Source organism: Dipodomys merriami, unplaced genomic scaffold (assembly GCF_024711535.1).
Source record: "Dipodomys merriami isolate MVZ:Mamm:240054 unplaced genomic scaffold, mDipMer1.0.p SCAF_26, whole genome shotgun sequence".
NCBI classification, from domain to species: domain Eukaryota; kingdom Metazoa; phylum Chordata; class Mammalia; order Rodentia; family Heteromyidae; genus Dipodomys; species Dipodomys merriami.
Genome location: NW_027204048.1, coordinates 16,654,213 through 16,668,205, shown reverse-complemented (window position 1 = coordinate 16,668,205; position 13,993 = coordinate 16,654,213).

Here is a 13,993-nt window from a genome sequence, read left to right as displayed (position 1 = left end):
GACAAGTCCCATGGACTTTCCCGCCCAGGCTGGCTCTGAACTGTGATCCTCAGATCTCAGCCTCCTGAGTAGCTAGGATGACAGGTGTGAGCCACCAGTGCGTGGCATATTAATTTTATTTGACTTATTTTGGAGCTGTTCTCCTATAAGCTTGAAATCCTACTATTGGCTCTGGGTCTTACAGATATTCTGAATTAGGCAGTCACTATCTACTAATTTCAGTTGTCACACAGCATTGTGCTCATTCTCAAGAACAGATGGACTTTCACTTGGGATTACGTATGGACTTGCTTTCCCTGCTCAGTGGCACTCTTCAGGTAAGGACTTGGAGTATGGACAAGAAGTATCCTCAAGGAGACAGGATTTAATATGAGCCAACCATGTAGGGTGATTATAAAATTTATAATTATTTCAATCTGAAATGTTAGAAGCAAAAAAAAGAAGTCATGGTTTATTATATTCTGAGATAGTTTCTGCAAAGAGAGTGTTTTAAATAATTATAAATCAAGGGCAACACTGAGAGAACTGACAGCATTGTACTAGGAATAACCGAAATATTAGGTATATTGGCCCAGCTCATAAAACTAGAGAGTTGCATTTAAAAAGAGAAAGAAAGAAAAAGGAGAAAGATAAGCTTCATAAGCCTCATTTAACTCTTGGAAAGGCCAGAAATATAATAATTTTCTTTTTCTTCCTTCCTTTCTTTCTTGCCTTCCTTCCTTCCTTCTTTCTTTCTTTCTTTCTTTCTTTCTTTCTTTCTTTCTTTCTTTCTTTCTTTCTTTCTTTCTTTCTTTCTTCCCTTCCTTCCTTCCTTCCTTCCTTCCTTCCTTCCTTCCTTCCTTCCTTCCTTCCTTCCTTCTTTCATTCTGTGCTAGTCCTGGGATTTGAACTCAGGACCTAGGTGCTATCCCTGAGTGTGTTTTCTCTTTCCTCCTCCTCCTCCTCCTCCTCCTCCTCCTCCTCCTCCTCCTCCTCCTCCTCCTCCTCCTCCTCCTCCTCCTCCTCCTCCTCCTCCTCCTCCTCCTCCTCCTCCTTCTCCTCCTCCTCCTCTTCCTCCTCCTCCTCCTCTTCCTCCTCCTCTTTCTTTCTTCCTCCTCCTCCTTCTTTTCTTTTTCTTCTTTTTGCTCAAGGATAGCATTCTACCACTTGAGCCACAACTGCCTTTTTTTTTTTTTTTGAGTAGTTTATTAGAGATAAGAGTCTCATGGACTTTCCTTCCTGGGCTGGCTTTAAACAATGATCCTTAGATGTCAGCCTCCTGGGTAGCTAGGATTTCAGGTGAGAGTCGCTAGCACCCATCAAGAATATTTAAACTTATTACAAACAACAGAAAGAATGAAAACGAGGCTCCCTGTTGCAGAAGGCATGCAAGAAGTGCTTGAGAAAGATTCTGGAAGTTTTGCTCCACTGTGATTTCTGCACCAGGTTGGAAATTGACTAAATTTTCTCCAAGATTTTCTAAGTGTACTAAGGTTGTGCCGTCTGCCAGAGAAGTCAGGGTTTGGGAGAGCAGGAGAAAGGCTTTCGCTAGAGTTTAGAAGAGTTATGGGTGTCTGGCCATTATTGATTGACAGAAAGCATCTTTACTCTTTGGTCCAGTTGATTTGAACCACAAACTAAGGGGAAGATAAAGAGAGAGAGGGTTGGAAAGAAACAGATACAGATAAATGATAGGTAGATACTCTTTGACTTTTAAGCTATGATCATTTGAGGGAGAAAACAATAACAATTAACAATAGGTCCATAATTATAAGAAAGCTAAATCTAAATGTTTTCATATTTTTAAAATAGGAAAATAGTTCACATTTGTATTTCCATTTTCTTCCTCTTTTTTGTCTTGGGGTTTGAACTCACTGCGCATGAGCTTTTTTTGCTCAAAGCTAGTGCTCTACTCCTTGAGCCACAGCCCCCTCTTCAACTTTTGTGGTGCTCAGTTGGGGATAAGAGTCTCATAGATTCTCTGCCTGGTTAGCTTTGAACCACAATCCTCAGATCTCAGCCTGGTACCCGGCTTACTGGTTTTGTGTGTGTGTGTGTGTGTGTGTGTGTGTGTGTGTGTGTGTGTGTGTGTGTGCATGTGTGCGCTCGTGCTGGGGATTGAACTTGGGCCGCCTTTGTCACTTGGCTTGCTTGATCCTAGCTGATGCTCTATCACTTGAGCCAAGGCAAGAATCTTACTGGTTAAATGGAGATTGACTCTTGCAGACTTTTCTTCTTGGGTTGTCTTTGAACTAAGATCCTTCAGGTCTTAGCCTTTTGAATAGGTAGGATTTCCAAGGTGAGCCACTAGCTCCCAGAATTACACCCAATTTAATTCACACACTGTATGGAGTCTCCATACAGTATTAGTATTTTAAATTCTGGTTTATTTTAAAGTATGGGTACAAGTTCAACAAGTATTCAAGATGAGAAAAAAGCATGTAAATACTTAAATACTTGTCTCTGCTTATTTAATAAGCAGAGACAAGTGTCATACAAATTAACCCCAGTATATGAAACAGAGAAGAAAGCTAGGTTAAGAAAGGGGAAAAATATACACCTTCCATCAATCTGTCTAATTTCTATTTGTTTCAAGGTGCATAGGTTATAAATTATTTCTTTCTCTCCCCACTCTCTTATAGAACCAGAAGATTAAAAAGATAAGCAATTTCTCTAGCAGCACAAATATAAAAATGCTGGCTCTGGAATACAAAGTAAGGTTTAAAACTAACATGTAAATTCCATGAGTGGAAATTTCCTAGATTGTATTTTTTTCAGTGCTGAATAAACAAAATCTAGATTCATTTCTGCAAAATGAAATAGATGTCTTAAATATACTTGTGAATGAATAAGAGTACATTTGAACCCTTGTCTTCTATGTAGCATTATACTTCCTCAATCCTTTTTTGCTAAATACAATGAATTTTGACTTTGAAAATAAAGAGAGAATGTGAAAAATTGATGGAACAATAATGACCTGATTTGGTCCATCATAGAGTTTAGGAAAACCCTTTTCTAATATGTGTTTCATGCCATACATAATGTGAGCAGGGCACTAGCAAAAATAGAGAAAAATATAGAAAGGTTGGATGCAGGACACATTTGCAGGCAGAAGCCATGATAGATAGTGGATGATGGTGTGCTGTGGATATTGGGGTGAGGTGAGGGCCAGGGAGCAGTCAAAGCAAAGCTTCTGGAGTAAGCAGGCTGCTAGAACGAATATTCCACTAACAGGCTTAAGTAAGGGAGTAGATTCTTTAAACAGGGAAAGGTGTTGAGATTAATTTTAATTTTGGTGCATGGTAACGTTAATATCCAGCATATACACATGCACCCATATCTCCAATTATATACATGTATATACATATATACACACATGTATTTTTATGTATATACATATATACCTATATACAACTATATACATACATGTATATAGTTGGAGACTGGAAATTGCTTACAAGGGAAATAATGATGAGACATTCAAAAGTGTAAAGGAAAAGAGAAAAATATGAGACTTAAAGGTAAATTAATGAATACCAGAAACAATAGAATTACATTTTTGAGTGTTAAGGGCAAACAGTTCTCAGCCAGGAAACCCAGAACCCATAAAGAAAATGCTAAATTTACTTTCCCCAAAATGTAAGTTAATAAGTAAATACTTTAAAAAGCAGAAGACCTTAAAACAAAGTCAACGGACTGGAAAAAAAATGTTTCTGTCATATGTGCCAGCAAACAATTAATAGCCTTTATAAACAAATATACATCAACTTAGAAAACAAACAAACAAAAAAACCTTGGAAACTGTCCTTTGTTAGAAAAGAGAGTGGCAGATAATTTAGGGAGATAATTTTTTTTCTTTCTGATATTTGCTACTATAACATATCTCATGTTATAGGTCAAGTGAATACATGTGTTCATTTCTTCCCGCCTGTGGCAAATGTACGTGCTCACAAAGGTCTTTTGTTTTTCTTCACTGATGGTTTCAGGTTTCAGTCCATCATAGAAGGACAAGGTAGAACAACTCACATCATGGTGGCCAGGAAGGAATGAAAACACCTGGGCGACTGGCCCATGCATTTTATCCCTTCATTCTGGCACCTACCTAGGGGATGTTGCTGTCCACACTCTGGGTGGGTCTTTTCCCTTTTGTAAGTCCTCTCTGGAAACACCCTCATAGACTCAGTGTCAATTACCAAGCTAGGTACCTCTCAGTCCAATCGAGTTGAAACTCACAAGCTTACCCATTCTTAACTGGACACCTCAAATCAATGCCTTAAACCATAACCGACCCCCCCCCCCACACACACCTGGGCTTCCAAAGCTCATGTTTATCACCTAATGCAAAATACATTCAATCTAGTTCCCAGTGTCCCCATCGTCTTAACCGTTTCAACATTCTCCGAAACCCCCACACGTCTGTTGGCGGGCTTTCCTTAGCGCTTATGACTTTCCTCGGTGTCCCACATTTCTGGCATCTCCAATTTCCTGGGGACTCCATTGCCACTTTCAGAGCTTGCTGCATGACCTTCTCCTGGGCTGCGGGCCATACATTGCCTAGCTTTCAGGCTTTCGCTTGAGATCTGACCCAGTCCCTCTTCCATTAGGCATCCTGGCAAACCCCTCCTCGCATTTCTGACACCATGGACTTCCACCAATAGGCTGCCTGGTTGGGCTGGTCACTTCTCTGTGGATGCTCATGTGATCAGGGGCACCTGCAGGGCTTTGCTCCAGAGACAGTCTTTCAAAGGAATTTACCCCTTTACAGCCTGGGTCCTGATAGCTTCTCAGAAAACGTCAAGGCATCTTTCCTATTATCCGTGGATTCTTTTTTAATAGGAACCATCTTCAGAATCCACACCTTCCTTGCTCCTATACTAGCCTCTATTGTGAGCAAGCTAGAAGTTTTAAAAAACATTTCTGCTATCTATCTATCTATCTATCTATCTATCTATCTATCTATCTATCTATCTATCTATCTATCTATCTATCTATCTATCTATCTATCTATATCTGACTAAAAGAACCCAGAAATCTATCTATATCTGACTAAAAGAACCCAGAAATAACCACACCACAGCCTGACTACTGGGAACCTTGAAATTGTCTCTGCCAAGTTAACTAACGTATCACCCTTAAATTCAGCTTTCCACAAAGTCTCAGGCCATGGATAAGCTTGGACAGCTCTTTGCCTGCATGCAACAAAATGACCTTCCTTCCAATTATGGAGCCCTCCTTTCTGCCTGAAGCCTCACGAGAATGGCATTTACACTATCTCTTTTTCTGAGCATTCCGTTCTTCTGCGTTCCTGCTAGAATCACCCATGAAGTTCTGCTAGAACCACCCATGAAGTTCTGCTTTCAGCATGATGGGGCTTCCCAAGCCTAAATTTCAAACTTTTCCAAATTCCCATCACGGAGCAGTTCCAAACGCTTCCAAACCAAGTGGCCCAGACCATCACAGCAGTGACCCAATTTTCTGGTATCAACTTCCAGTATGAGTGCTGTGTGGTTCCTCTCCTTCCTCCCTCTTTCTGACAGCATACTTGACATAACCGGTTTAAGGGGAAATGATTTAATTTGGTTCACAATTTCAGATCTTGGAGTCCACCATGTCAGAGCAGCATGGCAGCCAGCAAACACAGAGAGAGAGACAGAAAGAGAGAGAGAGAGAGAGAGAGAGAGAGAGAGAGAGAGAGAGAGAGAGAGAGAGAGAGAGAGAGAGAGAGAGAGAGAGAGAGAGAGAGAGAGAGAGAGAGAGAGAGAGAATGTCTGTGTTGGTAAGCTTGCTTCGTTTTTCTCTTCTAGTTAAACTTAGGGAATGGTGACCCCAAGTTCACAGATTACCCCTAGAACTGTCTCCTGTTGCTTTTCAGTGTAAGCACAATGACAAACACGATTACCCATCACAATGCCATTGACGTGTTTTTGCAATGGTTTCTCTTATTTTTTGCATGTCTTGAAATACGAATCACAATAAATGCAGTATTTTTATAACTTCCCCAGTGTGATTTATACCCTCCCAAGTTGATCATGCATTGTCCATTGTTCTTTCTTCTGACTCATCAATCCATTTTGCCATTTCTTTCTCCTTATGTGGAATAATATTTGTAGAATTTGTCTCTCTACATCTACACTTATTCCTTACTCCATCAATTTTACATTTATATCGATTTGTACAGTTGAAAGTTGGGAAGAACTTTTTAAAAGTGAAGTCAGACCATAAGTGTTCTATTGCTAGGACATTTAGAAAAACAATTCGTGCTACTCATCGTGGTTTAGAATTATAGTTTGTCTTGAAATCTCACATAATTGTTTAAGTTATCTGGCAAAACCTGCCATCTTGTCTATATTTTCTTGAACATGAGAACGCATAGTTATTTGAAGTCCATGACTGATAACTGCATCATCTTTTCAGTTCATGTTTCATTCATTCACTCTCCAGGATTTTAAAAGTTGAAATGTTGGTGATGGTTTGTAAACCTTTTAGAAAGCCTCTGTATGATGGTTGTCTCTGTTCACCTCCCATTGAGTATCTTAGCTCTCTCTGTTCAACTCCCAGGGAGTATCGTATACTTGATAGTGTATGAAGCAAAGGGGTTTATTTGGTCCACAATTCTACTGAGTGAAAAGTCCAAGCAGTATGGCTGGATCACAACAGGAGAGGGAAGTCGGCTAGAACTGAATGCATGCAGCGTTTGCTCCTTTAAAACAAGTCACTCAGGAAGGAATAAATGGCAAGAAATACATTTATCCCTTCCAAGGTTTCCAAGAGCAAATCTTCTCTCAGAGGCTTACCTCTTCTTAACACTACCATACCAAGGAAAGAAGAAAGAGGGTATGGATTTTAAATATTTGAGCTAAAACATAAACCAATTCTGACTGGCCATTTTCCATTAGGAGCAAAGAAACTTCTTACATTTTTCCATTTCTCAGATATCAAAATCCTTATGTTACCCATGGCTTGAGATCATTATTCCTTCAACCCACTCACCAAAATCAGATCATTCCTTACTCCAAGTTTAGTTTCATCTTTTCCATTGGCCCCAAGGGGCAGTAGGAATCTGGATGTTTTTCTTAAGATCCTACAAAGTTGTGAGATTCCATCCTTGGAACATACTGCTTTTTACACACTCTAAACATATCCTTATGTACTCCCCAGTGTGGTGCTTAGATTCTTAGTCAGCTGGTGTCAAAAAATGAGGAAAAAGTTTATTTGAATGTAAATTCTGCAAAATCAAAAGCTAGGTCATAGAAGGAAAAAGGAGAGAAAAACGAAATAAATGCAATAAAGAAAATAAACCACAAGAGTGACACAAATCTAAAAATAATAAAGTATGATAAAAATGGAATGAGGGCTTGGCACTGGTGGCTCACGCCTGTAATCCTAGCTACTCAGGAGGCTGAGATCTCAGGATCACAGTTCAAAGCCAGCCTGAGCAGACAAAGTCCGTGAGACTCTTATCTCCAATAAACCATGCAGAAAACTGAAAGTGGTGCTGTGGCTCAAGTGGTAGAGCACTAGCCTTGAGCTGAAGAACTGAGGGACAGCACCCAGGCCCAGAGTTCAAGTCCCAAGACTGACCAAAAAAAAAAAAAAAATGGAATGAGGATGAAGGAATTTAAAATGATCTCTTGGCACCAGCAGGACAATGCCTAGGCCTGAGTTCAAGCCCCATAACGGCACAAAATGAAAGAACAAAACAAAACAAAACAAAAACACCTCAAAAATAAAATGGATTTGGCAAGATAGAAAAAAAAATAGATGTCTTTACTAAACTGATAGCTAATTTAGTAGGCTACTTCTCAGATTAGCCATTTTCTGAAGAAGCAACAAAACACGTGTTGGAACATGAAAATGGGAAATAGCAAAGGAGAAAGAGGATAAGGGAAAGAAGAGGGCAAAGGGCAGGGGAAATTTGGCCTTGCTTATTGCTTTCTGCAAAGAGCAGTTTATCACTGAGGACTGGAATTGATTGCTTGGTTCCCTGAGGAGGGTTACCTGGGTTTTATTTGTGTCTTTGTATTTTTGGCTATTGAATCCGTGAGTTCTGTCACAATGGCACCTCTAGACACCCAATCTTTGCCTTTTATTTAACCACAGTGGTCCACGACAGGAAAAGGAAGTAAGAGGTCTTTCTGCTTTGATTAATTTAGTTCACAACATCTAAGTACAGACATAGTCCTCCAATACAAGAGCTGGAATGAGCTTTGTCTTTCCTTACTGCAAAGCAAACACAGCCAGGAACTAAATAGTGCTTTTGAATTTAAGAAATCACTTTTGTAAAGTTAAGAGTATTCACTTAGGGATTACATAAATACAATTAGTGGTATGAACATCTGTATATTAAAAGAGAAAAATGTTTCCAAATACCAGTGAATTGACAGAAGTACAATGTATTTAAATATTCATAGGTGTCCCTTTTCCTTTCTTCTTTCATTTCTTCTCATCTTTCCCTCTCTCTCCTTCCTTCCTTCCCTCCCTCCTTCCCTCTTTCCTTTCTTCTTTCTTTCTTTCTTTCTTCCTCTCTCTCTCTACCTCCCTGCCTCCCTCCTTTCCTTCCTTCCTTCCTTCCTTCCTTCCTTCCTTCCTTCCTTCCTTCCCTCCTTCCCTCCTTCCCTACTTCCTTCTCTCTTTCCTTCTCTCTTTCTCTCTTTCTCTCTTTCTTTCTTTCTTTCTTTCTTTCTTTCTTTCTTTCTTTCTTTCTTTCTTTCTTTCTTTCTCTCTCTCTCTCTCTCTCTCTCTCTCTCTCTCTCTCTCCCTCCCTCCCTCCCTCCCTCCCTTCCTTCCTTCCTTCCTTCCTAAAACTCAGTTACTAAACTATTCCAACATTCAAATAAAATGTAATTTTCCAGGGGAAAAATTAATACATGATTTCTTAGGTAGCCTATGAGGAGGGACTATGAAAAGAAGAGTATAACTGACTTTTGTCATACTCAAAAGCATTTCCCCATAGCATTAGTTTTATGGGCCACAAGCCTCACAGGGTTATATGAATAAAATTGAGAAAGACAAGTATGACTTTCAAAAGGACTGGTCACATCATGCCTGACCACGTGGGAAGGTGTGTCTCTAGAGGAGACCTGTGGGGCATGTCATGGATTTAAGCTTGAAAGGAAGTTGATAAAGATCTGCGGCGATTTGCTGACAGCCTTGTATCTGCTCTGTTTGTTTCCGGAGCTATGGAGAGTACACGAATGAAATGGGTAAGCGGAGGGGCGCTGCACAGCAAATCAGGGCCCTGTTCTCTGGCTCTAGCTTCCAGTCCCAACTGAGTTGGAAATGGAAGATCGATGTCCAGCAGAGGGCGCAGTGCTGGTGGACAGCCTCTCGTTTAGCGATCAGCCATTTCAGCCAGAGCCAGAGAAGTTGAGCATCCAGAAGAAAGAACAGCCAAAGGCAACAGAACCTTTCCACCTGTGGGGAGCTAGGTGTTCATTAGGAAATAAGTATTTCAGTTTCAGGCTCGTTGGACTAAAAGTTAGAACAAGCCATTCTCATCTGCCTTGAGTTGTTTTATTATTACGTTCATTCCCACCCAGGAATCCAGTATAACCAAACCACTGATGTTTTTCCACCCTTCATAGTTTTTTTTCTTTACAAAAATGTTATATAACTAGAGCCATCATGACAACCTCAAGCCTTTTTAGATTGACCTTTTTCTCCCACTTAGTAATACTCATTTAAGTTTACTCTTTATCTCTTTTTGTGTTTTCCTTTTTATGTATAGTGAATGCATAATAAGAGATTTCCTTATGACATTTTTCTCCTCTTTTATCCATATATATTAGTTGTACAAAGGTGGTTTATTGTGACATTTCCAAATATGAATATAAGATTCTTTGATCATATTTACTCCTCTACTGCTTGTCTTATCTTTATTCTTTCCCTTTTCCTCTTTCATCTCCCTAATAGTCTCCCCCTATTTTTAATACCTCATTTTTGTTTTTGTTTCTCCCCAACTTCCCTTCACAGATGAGAGAAAATACACTATGCTTTTCTTGGTGGACTGGCTTCCTTTCCTTATAATGATCTCCAGTTCAATCTAATTTTTGTTTTTAGCAGACAACGTGATTTTGCTATTTTTTTTAATGGTTTTGTAAGACATGCTAGGTATGTTTGTGTGTCTACCATAATTTCTTTATTCACTTTTCACCTGACTGGCACCTAAATTTATTCCGTAATTTGGCTATTGTAAACAATGTCATGATACATGAAGATATGCAGGTATCTCTACAGAAAGCTGATTTTGTTTTGGGTATATCCCAGAAGTAGAAGGTTTGGGTCACACAGGAGTACTGTTTGTATTTTTTTTCGGGAACTTCTGTGTAGTTTTCCATAGTGGCTAGTAGTTGTACTACTTTATATTCTAGTAAGCAGTTTCATAAGAGGTCCTTAGCTCCTTGGACCCCCAGCTTCACATCCTGGTGATCATTTGTTGTTTGTCTTCTCAGTGATAGACATTCTAACAATGGTGAGAAGAAATCTTCATGTAGCTTAGATTTGCATTTCCCTCATGGTCAAGGATGTTGGACTTTTTTTCCCTTACAAATTTACTATCCATTTGTCAAGTATCTGTTCAGTTTATTTCCCTGTTTAGTCATTGGATTATTTGATACATCGAGTTTAATTTTCGGAAATTTTATATGTCAGGATATTGATTCCCTGTTCAAGGAATATGTGGTAAAAATCATCTCCAGTTCAGTATCTATCACTTATTGCTTCTTTTTAGGTCAAAGCTTTCTAATCTGATTAAATATCCTTTGTCAATTCTTACTACAGTTTACAGAGTTGCTGGAGTCCCATGGAAAAAGTGTTTGTGTTTCCCATGTCTTGAAAGTTTTCCTTTAGGTTTTACTCTAGTAGTTTCAAGGTTTCAGGTAGTTGACATCATTGACATACGTTAAGGTAGTTAAAGCATTTGGGGTTGATGTTTGGTGCAGGGTGAGATATAAGAACTTCCACATGAGGTTTTCCCAGCCCTACTTATTAAAAAGGCTGTCTTTTTCCAAATGTGTTTTTATGTTGTACCTATCTCTGGATTTTGTGTTCTGTTCCATTTGTCTGTGGGGTGGTATGAGGTTGTTTGATTGCTATAGCCCTGTAGCATAATTTGAAATCAAGTCTTGTGCTCTCCCTTGGGATTAGTTGGGCTACTGGAGTCTTTGTGTTTCTGTATAAATTTTAGTATTCTACCTTTCTGTTTTCAAAACTTTTTACTATCATAACTTAATTGTATGAAGGGACCTTGTTATAATATGTACAATATGAGATGCATTTTGATCAAGTCTACCCTATCTATATTATTGTTCTTTCAGTCTTCTCCTTCTATTCCTGAGATGAGTATCATTGGATTATTGATGAGGATTGAATTTGTATGTTGTTTGATGTATTGTCATCATATTTGTATTGTTTTTTTTCCTGATCCATGAACATGGAAGGCCTTTAATTGTTGAAAATGACAGAATTTTATTCCTTTTTAGTTGAATAATATTGAAAAATATTCCATTATGCATATGTCTACATTTATAATACATATATAAACTATTTAATCCATTCATCCTTCAATAGATACCTTGTCTGACTCCATCTCTTGACTATTGTAAATCATTCTCTCTATATACTAGTATCAGGTGCTTCAGATATATACCCAGTAGTGGGATTACTGTGATATATGGTAGTTCTGTCTTTAATTTATAGTTTTCTTTTGTCGTGCTCAGGATCAAATATAGGGTATCCCAGACACCTCAAATTCAAAACTCTTTTGCCTCCATATCCCAAGTACTAATATTACAAGCATGCACCCATCACCTGGCTTATCTTAGCAGTTTTATATAGTAACCATACTGTTTTTCATCATGGCTGTGCTAAATTATTGTCCTACCAATATGTCTGAAGAGTTCCCTTTTCTTCATATCCTTGCTAGCACTTAGTCCTTTTAATCTTTTTGATGGTAGTATTTCTATCTAGAGTGAGATAATATCTTAGTGTGTGATTGGTTTGAATTTAATTAATGATTAATGATGGTGAACATTTTTATGTACTTATCAGTTAGTCCTATCTTCTTTTGAAAAAATCTATTCAGATCATTTTTATATTCTTACATTAGTTTGTCTTTTTTTCTTTTTTCTTTTGGTAGGTCATGGGGCTTGAACTCTGGGCCTGGGCGCTGTCCCTCAGCTCTTCAGCTCAAGGTGAGTGTTCTACGGCTTGAGCCACAGTACCACTTCCAGTTTTCTAGTGGTTTATTGGAGATAAGAGTCTCACAGACTTTCCTGCCCGAGCTGGCTTTGAACTGCGATTCTGAGATCTCAGCCTCCTGAGTAGCTAGAATTCTAGCCAGTGGCGTGAGCCACTGGCGGCTGGCTGTTTGTCTCTTTTACCTAACAAGAACTTGTGAATTTATCATATATGAATGTATCCAGGATCAATTATTACTATCTGAATCTTCATCTGTTTCTTAAGAGTATTACTCATATCTATTTCTCTTGGTGTAAGGTTTGTTAAAATTGTAATAGCCAAAGAAAATACATATTTATGAATAAGAAGGATTTTGAGGCAAAGGTGACAAAGGTGGCAAAGGACAGAAATAGGATTCATGTTATTATGAACCATCACCAGGTCTAAAACCAAGGGATTTGCTGGCTTATGGCCAGAGGTGACATGTTTGACTCCAGAAGCTCCCAAGAATTACTATGTCAGCACTTCTCACCTTTCAGTATTGCCTTCTCTCGTGAAGGACCCAGGAGGCGATGAAGGTAGTTATCAGATGTCCAAACTAACATTCCATCACCTGAATGACTCCATACAAACAGCAGCTTTCTAACAGCTTCGACAAAATCCTCAGATCTGCCATCAGCTGGCTTGGCTTGTATCATATTCTTGTTTTTGAACCAATTATTGTGGTCTGATTACAGGTCTACATGATGTTTTTGGTGACCTCGGAGGGGGTCAGTCCTTCTATTATTCTGTGGAGAAGAAGGCTGTCTTTACCCAGCCCCTCAGGAAAACTTGCAAGAAAAATAGCTGATTATGATTATGATTATTGTTATACATTCCCATAAAGTTTTCAAGACCTTTTCTTCACCATCCACATCAAGACGGAGCAGGAGGCAGAGGGTAAAAAGGCCATGCTAGCTAGCTAGCTAGTTGCCCTCCTTTGGAGAGAGAGGGAGAAAAGGGACTCTGGCAGCCAGGGACGGGTCTGGGGTTGTCAATGGGGCTTGTTGCTAGGAGCTAGCTTGGCAACTAGCGTGGCATCCAGAGCTATGCCTTGGCAACTCAAGGGGCAACACTAGCTCTACCAGAATTGTAGACAAGGTTGTGGGGTGGGGGAAAGGAAAGGAAAAAGAAGAAGAAGAAGAAGAAGAAAAGAAGAAGAAGAAGAAGAAGAAGAAGAAGAAGAAGAAGAAGAAGAAGAAGAAGAAGAAGAAGAAGAAGAAGAAGAAGAAGAAGAAGAAGAAGAAGAAGAAGAAGAAGAAGAAGAAGAAGAAGAAGAAGAAGAAGAAGAAGAAGAAGAAGAAGAAGAAGAAGAAGAAGAAGAAGAAGAAGAAGAAGAAGAAGAAGAAGAAGAAGAAGAAGAAGAAGAAGAAGAAGAAGAAGAAAAGAAGAAGAAGAAGAAGAAGAAGAAGAAGAAGAAGAAGAAGAAGAAGAAGAAGAAGAAGAAGAAGAAGAGAAAGAAAACATTTCCTAAGTCACGAGCTGAACGAGGTTTGACCTTACTCTATAGTATACTATCCAAATCAACCATTAGAAATATGGTGAACAAAGTTACATTAGCTCTCTGTCTTGTAGTCTCAGAGAAGCAAATGGAGAACACACATGGCAGAACTAGCTATATTTACAAAGAACCTAGCTTCCACAGTTTCTTAAATAACCATAAACTAATCTTTAAAATCTTGAATAACATAGATGATACACAAACACAGCATTATAAAAAAAAAACCCTCCAGTACTCTACGAGCATATGGAAGAATATTATAATCCTCTTGTTTCTTTCCTTCATGATCTCTCTCTA